The 18674-nt window shown below is 35.9% G+C and overlaps 1 protein-coding gene across 6 annotated transcripts in view; it reads left to right on the top strand.

Moving 5' to 3' along the window:
• The window catches only part of B3GALT1 (beta-1,3-galactosyltransferase 1), a 403097-nt gene that overhangs the window by 277583 nt on the left and 106840 nt on the right, over positions 1 to 18674 (top strand). For all 6 annotated transcript variants that reach the window (XM_039365432.1, XM_039365430.1, XM_039365428.1 and 3 more), the window contains one exon: positions 5772 to 5880. The gene's annotated coding sequence lies outside the window, so the exon portion shown is untranslated. The remainder of the gene's footprint in view (positions 1 to 5771; positions 5881 to 18674) is intronic.

Genomic DNA, 18674 nt, shown 5'->3' with positions numbered 1-18674 from the left:
TCTTCTCATCACTGTGTTGTAAAACCTGGCTGAATCCAGTCATAATTTGTTGAATTCTGCTTCTTTTAAAATTGGTGAGGCTTAGAGCATGGCATATGTCTTGTCGCATCTTAAATCTATTTAACAATTGGCTAATTTGGGGTGAATAGCCTATGGATCAGTATCTTATGCAGTGCTGGGTCCCCTTGATTGTTTAAAATGGAGGGCATCCTTTCCTAGCATTTTGACGAAGGACATACATGAAATAAATTTGAAAGGAAGTGTATCCCAGATTAAGATGCAAATACACATAGTACAAAATCCAGCCCAACTTACCTTTGTGAATTTCTCAACCCACTTTATGGTCCTTGTCCCCTCCAGATTGTGAAGTATAGCTCTTCACCCACAAAAAATTGCTGCACCCTATTGTGATGAACACTTTTTTCATTGGCTCCCTTTTTTTAGCTAAAGGAGACTCTAGAGCATATTGGAAATCAGAAATAAAACTCTAAGCATTCAGTTTAAAATGTTCAATAGATTCCAATTTGTTCTAATCAACAGTCTTAAACAGCTTCAATAGAGAAGTCCCAGTAAGGTAGAATTTTTACGCCAGAGAACCCTATCATGCCTATGGAAAACTAGTCATGTTCTCACTTTGTTTGTAGGCCTCCCAAAAAAGCCATTCTGGCCACTGCAGTGCCCTGTCAAGGATGGGCCTTAATTTACTAGATATAAAGACTCTTTATATGATCCAGGCTCAAATATATCCTTATTCATAGAAACACAGTGAACATCTTTAGGCTATTCACTGTTTCTTAGTCCAACGTCACAAAGTTGTTGTGAGAAAAACGTGAAGGACCAAAAGCTTTCCATTCCATCTTGCACTCCTGGAAAAAAAGAGAACATATATATCAAATAAATAAACAGTTTGTCTTAATTTTCATTTGTTAACCATTATCAGAGTGTAACTTCATGCATGTATCAAGTCATCATGTATTGTTCCACAAATTGTATGATGTGTGAACCCAGCCATATTATACCATTTCATTTTGATGGAAAACCTCTAACACAAATTTTTAGCTTTCCCCAAATCATTTCTATAAGTGGGGCAAGATTTAAAGACCATTTGCCATTAGGCAGTTGATGAAATCCTGATTTAGATTTTAAGAAATGAAGTAAAGACATTAGAAAAGACCATTAGGATGCCATAATGTTGATTAATAGAAAATTGTAGATATGGAAATAAGATTAAATGAGTAATGTAGCAGTGTTTAGTACAGGTCCTTTAGCAAAGTTCGTTTCAACTCTGTTATTCTGTTAAGATAACAAATAAGAGATGGAATATAGAGACAACACAGAATGAAAAAAATTACCTCATATATACCTATCTGGGTTATTATCCTAAAGAACATTATATGATACTGAGCTCATGGGGGGAGGGGTTAATCAATATAATCCAGATAGCCTTCTTAAACTTTAATTGTTTCATCTAGAACCTATAAATAGGAACATCTAAAGCAGATATGTCAAACTCACGATGTCACGTGACATCATGAAAATGTATCGGGCCAGTTTTGCCATTGCCGGCAATGGGATGGTATTGTTCAGTATAATGAAACTGGCCCACGGGCCGGCAGTTTGACACCCCAATCTAAAGAATTCATCTTTTAAAAATACTGTCAATTAATAGTATCAACTTTTGGGGAAAGAAAACTTCTCCAATTGTTGTATAACAAGCCAGGGCTCTATAAACACCTGGAACTGCAAAGGACCAGCTGAGACATAGATCTCACCAAAACACCTGGCCCTGTCCTTTAATTCCAATAAAAATCTATATAGCTGTGTGTGTGGACAATTCTTTGCTCTTTATAAACAGACTGAGAAAAGCCATTGGATTACCCAAATCTTAAATTTTTCCCCCTCACATTAATAGGATTGATTCATCTAGTTTCTCCAGCACCTTACTTTTGAAAAAAAGAAAAGAAAATTGAAATCCATTAGACACAAATCAGTTCTCTCTCTCTTTCTCCTGAGGACTCTCACAAAGCACATTAATTGTAAACCATTCACTGGGTTTTTTTCATCTTAGTCTTCATCTATGATGATGATGATGATGACATTTTTGAATTAATTTTTAGAGAGACATTCTCACATGTGACTTCTGGGTCGATAGCCAATTTCCATACTTTTCTAACTCATAAAAATATCATAAATATGACTGTCCTGGTGCTCCAGTGTTGGCACCTTCCTCTGAGCCTGGGAGGGGAAAATGCCACCATTTCCTGGAAAGGAAATTCAATGACGTCTCCACAATTATTCCTTTTAAACGTTAGCATTGGAAAGCTCTTTAGCGCATACAGTACAGTCCTTTCTTCATTTCTCAATCATTTAACGTGGTGTTCTTCTTTAAGGATGGGAAAGTATAAGGGGGATCGTTCAGGATGAATTTTGACTTCAGCTGAAGAGGGAGGTGGGAGGGAGAGTATAAGAAAGAGTTGTTTCTTTTTTCCTGGTTGCCTTTTTATTGGACTTAAATTTTAATTAAAGTTAACTGTATTTCTAGTCGTTGTCTTTTTTTCATTTGACTCTAATACAATCTTAAATGCATCTCACGCATTTAAGTGCGATCGTTTTCAAACACTACTTGCACAGCTCTCTCAAGCAGAAGGGAGAGATTCTGCTAGGACATAAAATCCTGGTTGGCGATGAGAAAATGATTTAATTTAGCTGTGGGTTGGAAAGCAGCCAGAGATGAATTCCTACGTTGTTCATTTCAGGAAAGATAAAAGTACCAAGATGAGTTCCTAGTTAATATTCAATGCATCTGAAAATTTGATATGTGATATTGTATTCAGAGAATTCATGGTGAGTGGGAGAATATCTTGGGTAAATAGCATTCAGTGTAGGGTAGCATCTGGAACTGCTGGTTACTTGGCCACACATTGTTTATTGCTGAAATAGCTGCTATGATGCCTCCATTAGTGTTTCAGGACAAACAAGAATACTATATTCTGCTTCATCAGCATTCAGTGGCTGATGAAGCATCTTCTATTTGCTGAGGTAGTAGAATGGAATAGTATTTGCTCTTTTTAAACATTTTCTGCATATTTCTGCATCTCTTTGTGCCTGAATATTATCGCAGCCTCACATGGATCTTGCAAATAAATAAAGAGAGGCTGAGTGAACAAACAGTGGCTACGTTTTGTCCTTGTTTCATTTGATTTATCAGAAAACCATGCAATATGTAAAGTGCCAGTCTATAAAATCAATTCTAAACCAATTCAATTACAGGAGTAACTAGGTACTGTATTAAAGATGGCTGATTTGAGTCAGCCCTGCTGTAGATAAATCCAATAAACTTTCATACCCTTCATCAAAGTGTTCTGACTACCCTATATTTTAAGTAAGTAATTCCCCATTCAAAAGAAATTTCCAGAGACCTCTGTTAAATAGACATTGAATAGACATATTTCAATCTGAAAAGAGTTATAAAACATTTTCTAAATTTCTGCAGCTTCACCCATCCACACAGAGTTGAGACAGCCATAGTTTGCAGTCCTATTTTGCCTTGGCACTGTTCATGACTATATCACCATTAAAGCATTGGATAAAAATGGAAATCAAAAGAAAATGGCAAGGCAAAAATCATGGATCATTATCAGGAAAATTGATGTTCATCTCAAGCTTGCCCTGAGAAAGCAACTGGGTGATCCACCAGAATTTGGGAAAAATATTCTATACACAGACAATATATTGGAGCTATATGGTGTCATAACATCTAGGGAAAACCAAGCAGGGGATTCCACAATAAAAACTTCGAATCCACTGTCAGGTATAATGTTATGCCTTCAGGATGATTTGCTGTTTTAGAACCTGGACAACTTTATCTCCTTAAAGGAAACATCAAGAGGAAATTCAGAACTTTGGAATGGTTAAGTAAGAACCCAGAACCAAACCCTCTAAAAATAGGTCATTTTCTGAACAGTTATTATTACTGTTGGTCACACAGTCAACCAGAAGTTCAGATTGGATTGGACCCAAGGACCTGGGTAGGTAGATGTTGTTTAATAATATTAATGTTATCATCCCTGGATGTAAGCTATTCCAAGTAAAACTGCCTTCTGCAATTTATTGGTGGTGATTTTGTCAATGCTGATGCTGTTGGTAACAGCAATAGTAATACTTTCTTTCACCACAGTTTTTCCACTTCTATTTGCAGATCGTTATAGTTTGTGATTTTTCTCCAGTTCTTTTCCTTGGGTTCTTGCTGTCTCCAAGTATTGCAATGTCTTTGCAAGACTTTTTTGTCTTTATTGACAATTGTTAAGTCTGGCATGTTATGTGGCAGGTGCCTGTCTTTTTGAATTCTAAAGCCTCAGAACATTTTAGCTTCTTCATTTTCTGTTACTTTGCCTGTTTCGTGGTTCCACCAGTTCTTGTTTGCAGGCAAGTGGTATTTCTTGCAGATATTCCAGTGCCCCATTGTTGCTACTTTGTTGTTTGTGACCAGTCTGTGTGATCTTGCAGCAGCTAAATGGGTGTTCCACTTATTACTAATTATTATTTGTTGGTTTTGCTGTTGTTAGATTTTTATCTTCTCTGTCTATATATCTTTCACCTATTTCATCAACTCAAGGCAACATACATGCTTTATTTAATATTCTCACCTATTTTCCTCATAGCAACAACACTGTGAGGTGGGTTGGACTAAGAGAATATGACTAGCTGAAAGTCACTCACTGTTACAGTCTCCTAGTTTGTAGACCAACACCACCATTATACCAAACTGGTTCAAATTGGTTTATTCTAGAAAATCTAAGTTGAAGCAGATCTCCATGGAATAGTGGACCAAAATTCTTACATAGAATATAAGAAACTGCACACCAATTTCAAGAAGTGTCTGCTATATAAAGGGAAGTATCTACCCTCCCTTTGTACAGCAGTAGAAATTGCATAAAATTCTGATCATGTTCTGCTGCAAAGACATGCAAAAATTCTAAAAACTCCAAAGGGGCAAATGTCAAATAAATTAAAGTCTACAAACAGTAGTTTGTGGAGCCTATATTACAGATTTTTCCCATAGCTAAAAATTCTCCATAGAAAATGCATGTATTGGTGACGGTTCACATTCAGTTTTAATCAAATTAATTATAAGGTGTTTTGTTCTTGAAATAGGACAGTCTGCTGTAATCCATCAGTTGATTGGACGTTTAGATTCAGACTCTGATATAGGTCAGATAAAAAAAACACCTTTTTTCTTAAAGCACACAGAGAAAATCAGATAATACAGGATGTACAAATTCATAAGAAGTGTTTTAGTGTTTTTCAGTGCCTTCTACTATAGCGGACTTAAATTCCATTGCCAATGCATTAAAATCATTAAAATGGAATATGCACTATACTCTATTTATATTTCAGTTTTAATTCTACAATATTAGCAAAACATAGAGTTAGCAAAAATAGTTTCAACCCAGCCCCACCCCATCTTTTGCCCCATCTGTCATCCCTTGTCCCTTCTATTTTTTTCTTTGGTTTGGTTATGTTTTTTTCTCAGGCTTTTCATCTTTGGCTTATTATTCCTTGTTTCTTCTCTGCATTCTCTAGCCCATTGGGGGCAAGTAACATTACAATGTTCGCCTGCCTGCATGAAAGGAATAAAAACCCCAAAGGTGACTTCAGTATAAGCTCCCTACATATTGTTTTGAAAAGGACTTCTCAAAATAAACACTGTCCTAAAGTTTTAGTAGTGTTGTTTTGTAAAACAACTAAAAAAAAATCTCCTCTAATTTTAGACTACGTACTTCTGAACAGAAGGCTCTGCTGGAGATTATCATTTAATCTGTGGCTGAATCCATATGGCGGATCTGTGAAGAAATTTGGCCTGATCCTGCTGTTGGAATGGTAAGTGGTGTTACACAACATTGTAAACTAATGTACTGACCAGAACTGTGATTAAAATTCTATGTATTAGCAGATCTGTAATCCCATGAGTGAGTACTTTGGCTGTGAAGGGATGTACAACTAAGTAGCCATTGGTAGGATTGTAATTATGTGAATGCATTCTGAACCAAGGAATTTTTTTTTAGCTGTGAAACAGATGCTTGAAATGTGTGTGTGTGTATGCATGTGTGTGTTTAAAAGAAGATAAACACTAATATAAAGTAAAAGAGAGAAAAGAGAGAAGAGAAAAAGAAAGAAGAGAAAAGTGCAAAAAGAAAAGATAAAAGAAATAGGAAGAAGCTTCTAATTTTCATTGCAGCAAATACAATTACAAAATTATCTTGTACTTTGTTGTTACAAAAATCTCTTTTTTTCTATTGTCTCGACTTTTTTTCTAATTATCAAAACCATGAATCATGAGTTCATATTTTTTTGTTTCAAACAAAAAGTCTATAAGGAATTTCCAGTCAACTCTACAGTAAGTGAAGATATTGTCTTTTCTCTAATCCAAACAGCCGGTCTAGTTATCTCTGAGTTCCATCATCTTCAGTTTTAGATCAGGTAGACCCAATCTTTTTCTTACCTCTCCATTTTATAATTCTTTATATTTAACTTATGGTTTTTTGCCCTGCCATACAAACATGTCTTTTTGCCATTGTTTAAATGGTGCCTCATTTGTCAAAATCCTGTTTCAGACAAATCAGTTATTGTCTGAAACAAAGATAAAATTCTAGTTAAAACATTCATCTTAATCACAGAAATTTTCTCCAACAGTGATAATAGTGCTTTGATTCATCTTAACATATCTGTTTTAACTTCATTCCCCATCTTAACATAATTATTTTTGAAATAGCACATAGTTCATAATTGCCATACCCAAATATTTTACCTTCTTTTCAGTCTAAAAACCCACTTGATTCATCAATTATTAAGCCATTCAGGGTCACCTTGCAAGGGAGATGTGTGGCATAAAAATGTAATAAATAAATAGATAAATCAATGAACAAACAAACATTTAATAAATAAAGATATTTGATCTTATATTTTCATATTTTTGTTACCATCTTTGTCTTTTGTTTATTAATCTTAAAACTTGCTAATACACTAAATTATTTTAATTTATCTATTATTCGTTCAATTCTCTTTAAAGGATCTTCCAGATGGGAGATTCTTGGTGCTCTCTAAGCTTGCTTGTTTTCTTGCAGACGCTTCTACGTAACATTATCACTAATGATCACTAGCTAGTCACTAGCACTGATAATGTTTTGGTAATGAATGTCTGCAAGAAAACAAGGAAGCTCAGAAACCACCAAGGATACCCCCCCCCATTTCAACCCTGAGCTACAAATATTCTCCTTTATTGGATCTTCCAGAACCAACACCAAATCATCTACAGAAGCTCTTAACTTATGTGTCACTTTTTAAAATCTATCCACAATCCTCCGATCTTGCCTTATGTTTCTTTTCAGCATTTCAAGAACTAAAATAAACAAGAGAGACGACATAGGACAACAACAACAACAATAATAATAATAATAGTGATGATGATGATGATGATGATGATGATATGATGATGTTGGAAGGGACCTTGGAGGTCTTCTAATCTAACCCCCCTGTACCATTTCAGACAAATGGCTGTCCATTCTCTTCTTAAAAACTTCCAGCGTTGGAGCATTCACAGCTTCTGGAGGCAGATTGTTCCACTGATTAATTGTTCTAACTGTCAGGAAAGTTCTCAGTTCTAGGTTGCTTCTCCGTTGCTTCTTGTCTTGCCTTCCGGCGCTTTGGAGAATAGCTTGACTCCCTCTTCATCCTCAAGCACTTATATTACAAACTTGATAGTCCATTTGGTTCAGGCATCTTTCCTGGTTTTCCCTTTTTAATGTTTTCTGAAATTTTCCTTATTGTTATATGTCCCTTCATAATTTGCCTTTGATATGCTGTAGTCCTTGGTAAATTTTATTTTCTAATTGCTATTCTCCAATGGATTGATTATTTATTTATTTACTTATTTATTTATCCTTTACATTTCTAAAACACCCATCTCCCTCAGAGAGGAGCTCTGGGTGGTGTACAGTATAATATAACCGATAAATTATAAAACAATATATAAAAATTAACATTAACATTAAAAATTAAATTATGGTTAACATTTTTAAAATTAGGGAATAATGACAAACATCAAAAGGGGGGAAAAATCCTAAGATGGCCATTTTACATTGGATCATTAAAGTGTGGGGGGGCCGGCCTCAAGGAACTAGCCAGCCCGGTGGTGTTATGGTCTTCTGTGCCTTCCACACAAGGCCACAGAGCCAGGTTTTGTCACCTTTGCCGAAGGCCAAAAGATTGGGGGCTTTCCTCACCTCTGGAGGCAGGATGTTCCGCAAAGCAGAGACAGCAGCAGAGAAGACTCGACCTAGACCTATAGCATGTCCTTCATGCAAATTAGAATAATACTGTTTTTTTATATATAACCATGTTATCCAGTAAAATAGTATCTCCCTCTTGTAATTTCAGTATTGGTTTCTTTTCTCTTTCTTTTACAATTCAGATGCCAACCATTTCCCTGGTTTATTTGCATTTTTTTTGCTAACTTCATTTTTATTTGTAATTCTTTTACTGCTCACATAAGATCACTATTGCTGAAAAATCTTAATTTATTCCCTGGGGAATACTTTAATTATTCTTCTTTCCATTTTATCCAAAATATTTTATGTTTCCTCTTCCTCTTAGATTCAAAATTATGTTGATCAGATAACTTTCTTTTTTTTTTTCAGTACAAATTTTTATTGAAAATTTTTTAAAAACTTTTACAAAGACAGAAAAAAAACAATGACAACTACAATAAGACAAAAAAAAAACAATACAACCCTCCCCCAACCCTTCCCAAATCACCCCCTCCCTCCCCCCCGAGCTTCCCAGAGCAGAATATAGGCTTAATTAAAAGAAGTTAACAAAATTATAAGATAATTAAGAAGAAAATATATATGAATAAAGAATTATAAACCTTAAAAAAAATATTTAAAAAAAAAACAAAGAAAAGAAAAAAAAAGTAGAGTTTTTATACAAGTTATAAAAAAAGCTAAATGGTATTTTTTCATATCCAATTTAAATTGTATAAAATTTATCCATTTTTCCCATACAGCAAAAAATTTATCTTGCGTTTGCTCTTTTAAGAAAGCCGAAATCTTTGCCATTTCCGCCAAATAAGATACTTTAAAAAACCACTCTTGCAAAGTAGGCAAAGATTCCTTCTTCCAATATTGACCTACTAGCAGCCTTGCGGCTGTAATCAAATTCAACATCAATATAACCTCCTTAGCATCACAATCAGTAACAATATCAAGCAAAAACAATTGTGGAGTAAATTTTACCCTCTTTCTAAAAATTCTCTGAATGTTCCACCATATCTTAATCCAAAAAGCTTTTATATTTTTACACGACCACCAAATATGATAATAAGTGGCATCCAAACAGCCACATCTCCAACATTTAGGCTGTAAGTCAGGATACATGAGAGACATCTTTTGTGGATCAAGGTGCCATCTATAAAACATTTTATAAAAATTCTCCCTTAAATTCTGGGCTTGTGTAAACTTAACATTCCTCACCCAGATAGTTTCCCAGGTATCCAGTAGAACTGGTTCACCAAAATTCTGCGCCCATTTGATCATACAATCTTTAATTAATTCTGATTCTGAATCCAGTTCCACTAGCACCCCATAAATTCTTTTAATATGAGTTTGTCTTTGATCCTTTACTTGCTTGAAAAGATTTTGATCTTCTCTAAGCAAACCTAAATTACGATCCATCTTCCATCTATCTAATAGTTGTCTATATTGAAACCAAGAATAGGTAATATTTTCATGTAACAAATCTTCCAAAGATTTTAACTGCCAATTTAGACCATCCCATCTAAGTAATTGTGTATAAGACACCGTATCCATTTTAACACCTCTCTTTATCCCCTCTATCGCATGCCAAGGTATGGCCCATAATGGTATTTTAAAATCACTTTTAGATCAGATAACTTTCAATAAAGGTTTTATTTGCATTTCAAACCGTTATTATATCCATGCCTTTATTTAAATTAATTTCAAAAAACTCTTAATTTGTTTTTACAGTCTACAACAATTGCTTCTTTCCATGAAAATTCTTCATTTAATTTCCATCTAAAATATCTAGATTTTCTTTCCCTCCCTAGATTTCCCTCACAATAATCTGAAAAAGTATTTGGTAAAAAATCTCTATTTTAAGCTATTAGTATACTATTGCCACAACGGTCTAGTCTCTTTGACTGGCTTACTTCAAATTTATGCCAAAGTACTTTTGTCAAGAATGAAAATAGTAAAAAGAAAAAAAGAAAAAGAAAGTAATTGTCCCCTAGATCTGTTTTTAAATTTTCTTATATCTTGTTTTTGTTAAACTTTTTGCAAAAAAAACATTTGAATCTTTAAATCCTTAAAGGCTCTTATTTATTTGTGTAATCTGAAAAAGTTTGAGGGTTATCTCATGATTTCCCTTGATACAGGAAGATTTCAGCCTTCCAGTCAACATTCTTGGCCATGATGTCTGTCCATTCCTATGCAGATATCAATTTGCCATAATTCCCCATTGAAAGCCAGAGATGCTTGAATTCTGTTCTTGCTCATATTTAATCATCCTTATTTATTGAAGTTTGTGCTCTTATTGGAAATTTTATTATGAAACTATTTATATGGGACGCATGAATCACAGAATTGATTAGTGTATTTCTCCAGCTGAATTTAACTAGGAAGTCATTTATTATGTGGCATAAATGGATATGATTCTTTTAAAAAAATAAAATTGTAGGTAGGCTTCCTGGGAATTAGTTATCTGTTATCTTTTCAATTTTAGCATCTCATCTTGCCTATATTCTCCTTTATGATTGTGTTTAAAAAGCTAAGGTGGTCATAATTTCTACTTACAGTTAGATGCCGAGCAAGCAGGATTACTTTTTCAATTATTCATATTTATGACTGAAATATTCTCTGAAATATAATGGCATTAATTAAATTTATACCCAGCTAGAGTTATCTGAATTCCCATTTCAAGTGATTATTTCTGCTGCAGGAAATAATGTGCAGAAATTAAAAATTAGCATTAGAAAAATTACTGTGGGTTAGTTTCCAGCATATTCCCTGTCAAAGCCAGATCAGAGCAAAGCCATACCCCACTCAATTCATTCATTTATTTAAACATCAACCAACAACAAAACAATTAACTGACAAAACAGGAGAACAACCAGAGAAAAACAGACAGAGAAAATGAGGAATAACAACAATTATCTTTATCTATATCTGTTTTAAAAGGCACAATATTTTTCAGAACCACTGGAAACAATACTGTAGGCAATTGGCAGAGACAGTTCCAAAAAAGAAACTTTGAGTTATTCCAGCCTTAACTCTTTTATGTATGTAAACAGCAGCAGGATGGAGATGGAAAGTAAAGAGTGATCTCTCCTCTATTCTGCATCTTGAGGGATGCAGTTTGGGAATGGGATGATGTATCTAACTTTTAGTGACAATGTTCTAGCAACAAAAAGCAGTAAGCTGCTCCCTGCTTTTGACATGAGAACAGACTGTTTGAGGAGGGCTGGACCTTCACTGATGAAGGCTAGGAAAACTATAGCAGCATCTCTCTGTACCGGACTGGATTACATAACTTCCAGGAGCCGTGATGGTGCAGTGGTTAGAATGCAACATTGCAGGCTGACTCTATCCACTGCCAAGAATTTGATCCTTATCGGCTCAAGGTTGACTCAGCCTTCCATCCTAGGTAGGTAAAATGAGGGCCCAGATTTTGGGGGGGCAATATGCGTACTCTGTAAACCGCTTAGAGAGGGCTGTAAAGCACTGTAAAGCAGTATATAAGTCTAAGTGGATGGAAGTGGATGGATAGTTATTTCCAACCCATACACTTTATGGTTTTATAATTTTATGCTATAAATAGGAATTTTGTAAATATACAAATCCCCTTGTCACCACTTCTTCACTGTAATAGCAGTAAATATGAAATGTTCCACCGTGTCAATGACAGTGATATGGATGTTTTTTAAAAGGTAAGAAGAAAAAATAAAATCTTTGTGGGTACATTTTGTATGCCCAAAGCACTTATCCGTTATATATAACAGAAGAGGTTCAAAATGATAATAGATGTTGAATAAAAAGTAACCATGACTTCCCATTGAAACTGAGGGAACACTATGTTTGTGAATGCAATGAGAGTCTGAAACATGGAAAGGGGGGGGGTTGTTTTTGGTTTTTTGAGACAAGAAAATAGAAATGAATTTTTCACATCAATAATTTTCTGTATGAATTTGATCTCTTTTGTTTTTATAAATATCTGATGATACAACAGACTTGTATTTGACTTTTAGGGTACTGTGGACATGTAGATAATCTCTACCCCTTTAACCTGCTGTGTGTTCAAAATCTGTCATTGTGAATCTGGAGATTATCATCAGCTGGGAAACTGGTCGGTCTTCAGCCCCATGATTTCATTTCCCAGCCAACAACAGAGTAATGGTGCCCTGTGACAATGGGGTTTTAGTGGGATGATTGTCTGGGGAGAATGTTGTGTTCCAACAGTATGCTAGGCCTGACTACAAAACTCATCTTGAAATTAGAACGATACTACAAGGTGATGCAACAATAGAAAATATTTTGTGTGAATGTGCCCTCATGTGTTGAAAACTGGTATTTCATTTCACAAAGCCAATTATGGAAACGTGGTATGGAAAATACATTCCTTTTTCAGGCATCAAATGTGTATGTGTGTGTGTGTCTGTATGAATATTTATCTATCTGTCTGTCTATATCTATATGTATTTGCCTGATGGAACAAACATACTCTATTTAGTTTCTCACCGTTGCTTTGAATGTTTCTCTGAATACACCCATCACTACCTCTGTCATTTATTTGGTGGGTGAAATGCTAACTCTTTCTGAAATATTATTGGGGGAAGAGAACATTTATCAGATATCCTGGTGAAAATTCATACAATGCATTGAATCTAATGCAACATGGTTCTTTCTTTCTTTTTTTCTTTCTTTCTTTCTTCCTTCCTTCCTTCCTTCCTTCCTTCCTTCCTTCCTTCCTTTCTTTCTTTCTTTCTTTCCCTTCCTTCCTTCCTTCCTTCCTATATTGTCTTGCAAGCAATGCCATGGGACCTCCCATGTGGAGTTCCCCAAAGTGACCAATATTGACCCCCCCCCAAGAGGCAATGGGACTACAAGTCATTCTTGACTTGCAACTACAATTTGGACTGGAACTTTGGCCACCAAGTAATGCAGTTGTTCAATACGTTTTGCCTACTTTTATGAGCTTTCTTGCCACAGTCATTAAGTGAAGCAAGTGGTCATTGAGGGAATCCAGCTTTCCCCATTGTCTTTGCTGGTCAGAAGCCCCAGGGAAAGGTCACAAATGGCAGTCATGGGATCTAAATACATGCTGATTGGCAGGTGCCTGGATTTTGATTATGTGACCAAGGGAATGCTGCAGCAGTTGTAAGCGTAAGAACCTAGGTCAATTTTTTTTCCAATGCTGTCATTGTTGTTCAGTTGTTAAAATGAATCATCATAATTTGAGGACTACATGTATCCAAGGGGCTGATGTTGTTGTTATTATTATTATTACTACTACTACTATTATTACTATTACTATTTGTAGTCCTATTAATCAAAGTAATATTTATTAAACTGTTTTCATATCCTGAATGTTGGTGTGTGTGTGTGAATGAACAATCTGAAACTCATGAAGCGGTCCATGAGCTGAAGCATTTGGGCATCTCTGCAATAGAAGAAAGCTAGACATAGCCATTAGAGCAGTGTTTCTCAACCTCAGCAATTTTAAGATGTGTGGACTTCAACTCCCAGAATTCTCCAGCCAGCATGCTGGCTGAGGAATTCTGGGACTTGAAGTCCACAAATTGTAAAGTTGTTGAGGTTGAGAAACACTGCATTAGAGGAAGGACAGCCGGATAGCAGGTAACACAAGATTTTTTTTTCTGCCACTTTCCACCCAGCAAGCCTTCCTAAATTCCTTGGGAATAAGACAGCTGTGATGCTCACTGGGCATTCCAAGAATGCGTCTTAAAGAAAAAGGTTTGCACCTTGGTAGAAAGTCAGAGGTGAAGTGATCCCTCAAATTTACCTTGATCACCCATGAGTCTTCTTGACAACAAGATAGGAATTTGCTATTACCTTCTGGAGGTCCCCCCCCCCAACTTTCCAATCTAGCCTATAGATCTGGGATTTACTAGTAGTCTCTCATCTGAGCACTAACCTGGTCTGCCTGACTGTGTTTAGCACTTTTGAGATCAGTTAAGGTTGATGGTGCTTCCAGCTGCTGTGATAAGTGTAGGCAGGAGAGGGAAAAAATGGAAAATCTTTAAACCCCTCATAAATATAAATGAGATAAATAGCCATTTCCTCTTCCCTGCCATGCCTGAAAATGTTACTTTCTTGGTTTAAAAAAAACTAAACCACTAGAAAACAATTTCCTATTTTCAAAGGAGAAAATCTGTTTGCAAACTAAAGTGCCATTTTTTTCCCTCTCTCCCAAGTGACCTTGCAATTCACCATTTCACCCCCTTTCCCTATGAGGCTGTCCTTGGCTGATTTATACAGCTTTGTTATTTCTTCCACAAAACACCCCTCCACAACAAAACACAGAGGAGAGACAAGCCAGTCAAAGTGATGCCTCATTATACCAAAAACCTTTTTGGACATCCGCAGCAAGGCTTACCAGAAAGGAAAGGCTTCAGGACATCATTAATTGCCGGATGAAGCACTACAAGATTTTTACCTGCTTGTAGTAAATACCTTTTCTAACATACATTCATCCCGAGCAGTAAGCACAATAAGAAAATCTAAGCTACTACAAAATGAATACAGGAGTTGTCTGTGTATTTTTTAAGGCCATCACATGTTTACCTCATTTACTTCTTGTGATGACAGTATTTCACTGTATACTGTATGTTTCAATGCACAATTGTTCTGCAATTCTGACTATTACTATGTAATTTACAGTCATTTTATGGCCATCAATTGCTAAGTTAGACTGGAGAAATGAAGAAAAGCAAGCATAAAATAAGGTCTTATTTGTATGGAAACTGTAAGCCTGGATCAGTAAGCCTGGAGTTCAGCTGTAAGTGGGGTCCTTGGTGCTCTCTGATCTTGATTTCTTTTTTGCAGATGTTTCATTACCCAACTAAATAACATCACCAGTGCTAGAAGGGAAGGGGGCAAACCCTTCCCATCTAGCACTTGATGACACTACCTAGCTAGGTGATGAAAAGAACCAAGCTCAGAGAGCACCAAGGAGCCCACAGTTCAGCCCTGAACTAAAATGTTACTTTATTGGTCAACTGTATGTGCTTATTTCTCACCTCAGCCAGTGCCTGATTGTGGTTTTCAAGATTTTTTGAAAAATAAAATAGATCCCACAAGCCTTAGACTGATTTATCTTATTTCTAAATGGATTCTAGCGGCTAAAAGTCCCCTTTGGAGTCTTAGGGGTTTTCATAGGATTTCTTACTGTCTTTATTTTAATTTTGCCCTGTATGAGTCAATGAACCCCACTGACAGAGTTGGGAGCCACTGCCACTCTTGTGTCCTTTAGCACAGCAACATGGCATGTCTTCCATCACTTGGGAAAGTGATTCCTTTGACAGTGCTGCCATATTGCTGCATTGTTTCTGCTGAGCAGAACAGAAACCTCAGAGCCTGTCCTGGTAAATCAGCAAACACACATTCAGGACAAAAGAGAAGGGGGGGGGAATTATAGACAAAAATAAGAAGAGGCAGTAGCAATTTGTGATGGTTTGTCAAAGGGGATCGATTGCAACCTTAACAGACAGATGAACCATTTGATGGAAGACCAGAAGGATAAAAGCACAAATCAGCCAACATCTCCCAGAAGATTGATTGAGAGTCAATGGACACAGGAATAACTTACAGAAGCTCTGTTACAGCCCTCTGACTGGTTCTTTTTGCTTCTTTTAGAATGCTTTGCACTTGTAGTCATTGTATTCAGAGGGCAAGAAGAGGGAAAATCAGTCTCATGCTGCCTTTGCAGTCAGTTTTGAATGGTAGCTTTGATGCACGATTGCACATCTACTTTCAGAAGTGTTGTAACAGACAAGCAAAATAAATGACAAATGAATAAGTGAGTTGATGACCACATGATTCCAAAATGAATTTGGGTGTAGGACGGGCAGATGTTGGTTATCTATGTTCCTTCTGCACATTTTTCCAAACTGCAGACTTGTGTCCATTGCAGCAATTTATAGAGGCTACAATTTTATTTTATATACCTCTGCCTATAGCTGTGATGGTATCGTTATCCATCTGTTGTACTCCAGTTCATGATGGTTCTTCCAAAACACCGGAAAGGAATCTAGTGGAAGTGGAATTTGGGCATTTTATACAAGTGCAGAGAGCTCAAGGGCTGATGTTAATGGCAGAACACACACGGTTGAAGAACTCAGAAAATAAAAATAAAAAGGAGAACATAAAGCAAGAACAGTTCTTATTCCTTTTGCCAGAGAGAAGTGAAATTGCATCATCTATAGCCGGCTAGGAAATGAGCTTATGAGTTTCTCAGGCAGTGACTGCCTCATCTTTAACATCCAAATGTAAACAAATAAAAATGCAGGCTAGAATTGCTTTAATCAGAAAGTGCCATGAAAACGGGCTACAATTTCCATTCATAAAGATCATTAAAGATAGAAACATGGTTAAATATCCTTTGAGATCTTAACATAGCTATTTCTCACTGTCTGTAAATTTTGAAGCTGTGCGTTGCTTTGGATTTGAAAGCAAAAAAAAAAGCTTCAGAACTTATGGAGGTAAGCATGGAGGTTCAAACCTTACAGTTTGCTATACACTCTGCTAAAGTCCCGATATATTATGTCTACAGCAGTCCCACAATCTATTAAGGAAGTTAACGAATCAATAAAAAAATAAGATCACTCTGGCAATATTTGTTCTTCACCCGCTTGTGCTTTCTAATAATAAATACTTTGTTTCCAAGGAACTTTTTATGATCTGCTCTAGAATCTCCCCAGATATCCATGATAAGCTTACTGATAAGTAGTTTGCTAAAGGTTCCCCCCCCCTTTTTTTTTTTTTTTTAAGGTAAGGACATTTGTTCTGTTCCTCTCACCTGAGCTTCACCAGTCCATCATCAGCCACTTTCTTAGTATTCTAGGATGCCATTCATCTGGCCCTGACCATTTAAATGAGCTTTCCTTGATGATGTTTTTTTTTCCTTCCAAATTTGTTTTTAACAGGATTTTTAGACAGTATTAGAAGAAATAAACAGAATACAAAATACAAAAAGCACAACAAAATACTAAAGAAAATTAACAAGTGAATTTAAAAAAAAATACTACCTAGAGTAGGGGTGTCAAACTCGCAACATCCCGTGACATGTCACGACGTATCACAACTTTTTTGCCATTGCCAGCAATGGGAGGGGCACAATTTTGCTATGCAGGCTGACAGTTTGACACCTCTGATCTAGAGCCAAGAAATAGAAGAAGAAGATCCCTCCCTTTCACCCCAATTAAAAAAAATACCAATACTAAAATGTGATGTTTTATCACTCTCTAGCCTGTCCTTCTCTTCACAGTTTCCCTGGTGAGACGTATAATGTTTCATTGGAAAAAAAGTGGACCAAAGCAGGAGATAAATAGCTCTGCTATTCTTACCTGTTGGCATTTTTTGTTCTTCACCTGGTGCTTAGTATATTGTTTTCTTTTATTTAAAATACATCTTTTTTTCTTAAATATGTCTGAAGAACATATTTTCTTAAATATGTCTAAGAAAGCTCTTTATGTTATTCTTAGCATCCTTCTCTAGCTTCAGCCCATTCTGTACTTTTCGTATCCCGATACCATCTCCGCAGTACTAGGCTACCAGTTGAAATTCTTCCCTTTTTCATTTTGTGAATGTGTCTTTTTTCCCCCCCAGATCTTCACTGATCTATTTGTATAGCTATATTGAGTTGTTTTGTTTTCTTTGCTTTTTTTCCTTTGCTTCCAGTTGTTCTTTTAATATCTCCTTCTTTAGGAACTCTCATCCATCTTGAGCTCCTTATTCTTTTAACTTCCCCTGCCAAGGGACTCTATTTATCATTGCTTTGAGTTTATTAAAATCTGCTTTCCTGAGATTCAAGACTTGTGTTTGACTATGCTGTTTTAGTTTCTCTTAAAATCATGAAACTCCAGCATTTTATGGGCACTTTCCCCTAATGTTCCTGCTTCTCCTCCTTCTCGATCAAGTCTTTCCCACTGATAAATAGTATCAACTCAAGAATAGTTGATCTTTTGGGCTGGGAAAAAATCAAGGGTAAAGTTTAAGATTTTGCAGGATGCCCAAGAAAGAGGTGGGCTTAAAGCACCCAATTTGAAATTATATTACGATGCAGCCAACTTAACTTTGATAAGCGATTAGCTTAATTTAACAAATAAAGATGTTCCTTCTACTGAAGGATGGGATTTATTATACGGTTGGCATGCATATTTGATTTTTAATAAGAAAGTAGATCGGGCTTTTAAATCACATATTTTAAGGAATGCTTTTCTTCGAGTTTGGAAGAAGTATTATTATAGGTTAAATTATAAAATACCTATTTGGGGATTCCTGGACATGTAATTGAGGGAGTCTCTAAGGGGATGAATTTCAATAAAATTTTGTATAAGGAGTTATTAATTTGGTCAGGTAACG

The sequence above is a fragment of the Crotalus tigris genome, unplaced genomic scaffold (assembly GCF_016545835.1).
Source record: "Crotalus tigris isolate CLP2741 ecotype Arizona unplaced genomic scaffold, ASM1654583v1 scf7180000020074.1721668, whole genome shotgun sequence".
Taxonomy (NCBI): Eukaryota; Metazoa; Chordata; class Lepidosauria; order Squamata; family Viperidae; genus Crotalus; species Crotalus tigris.
Note: the sequence above shows the minus strand (reverse complement) of the source record. Positions and strands in the feature narration are given on the sequence as shown.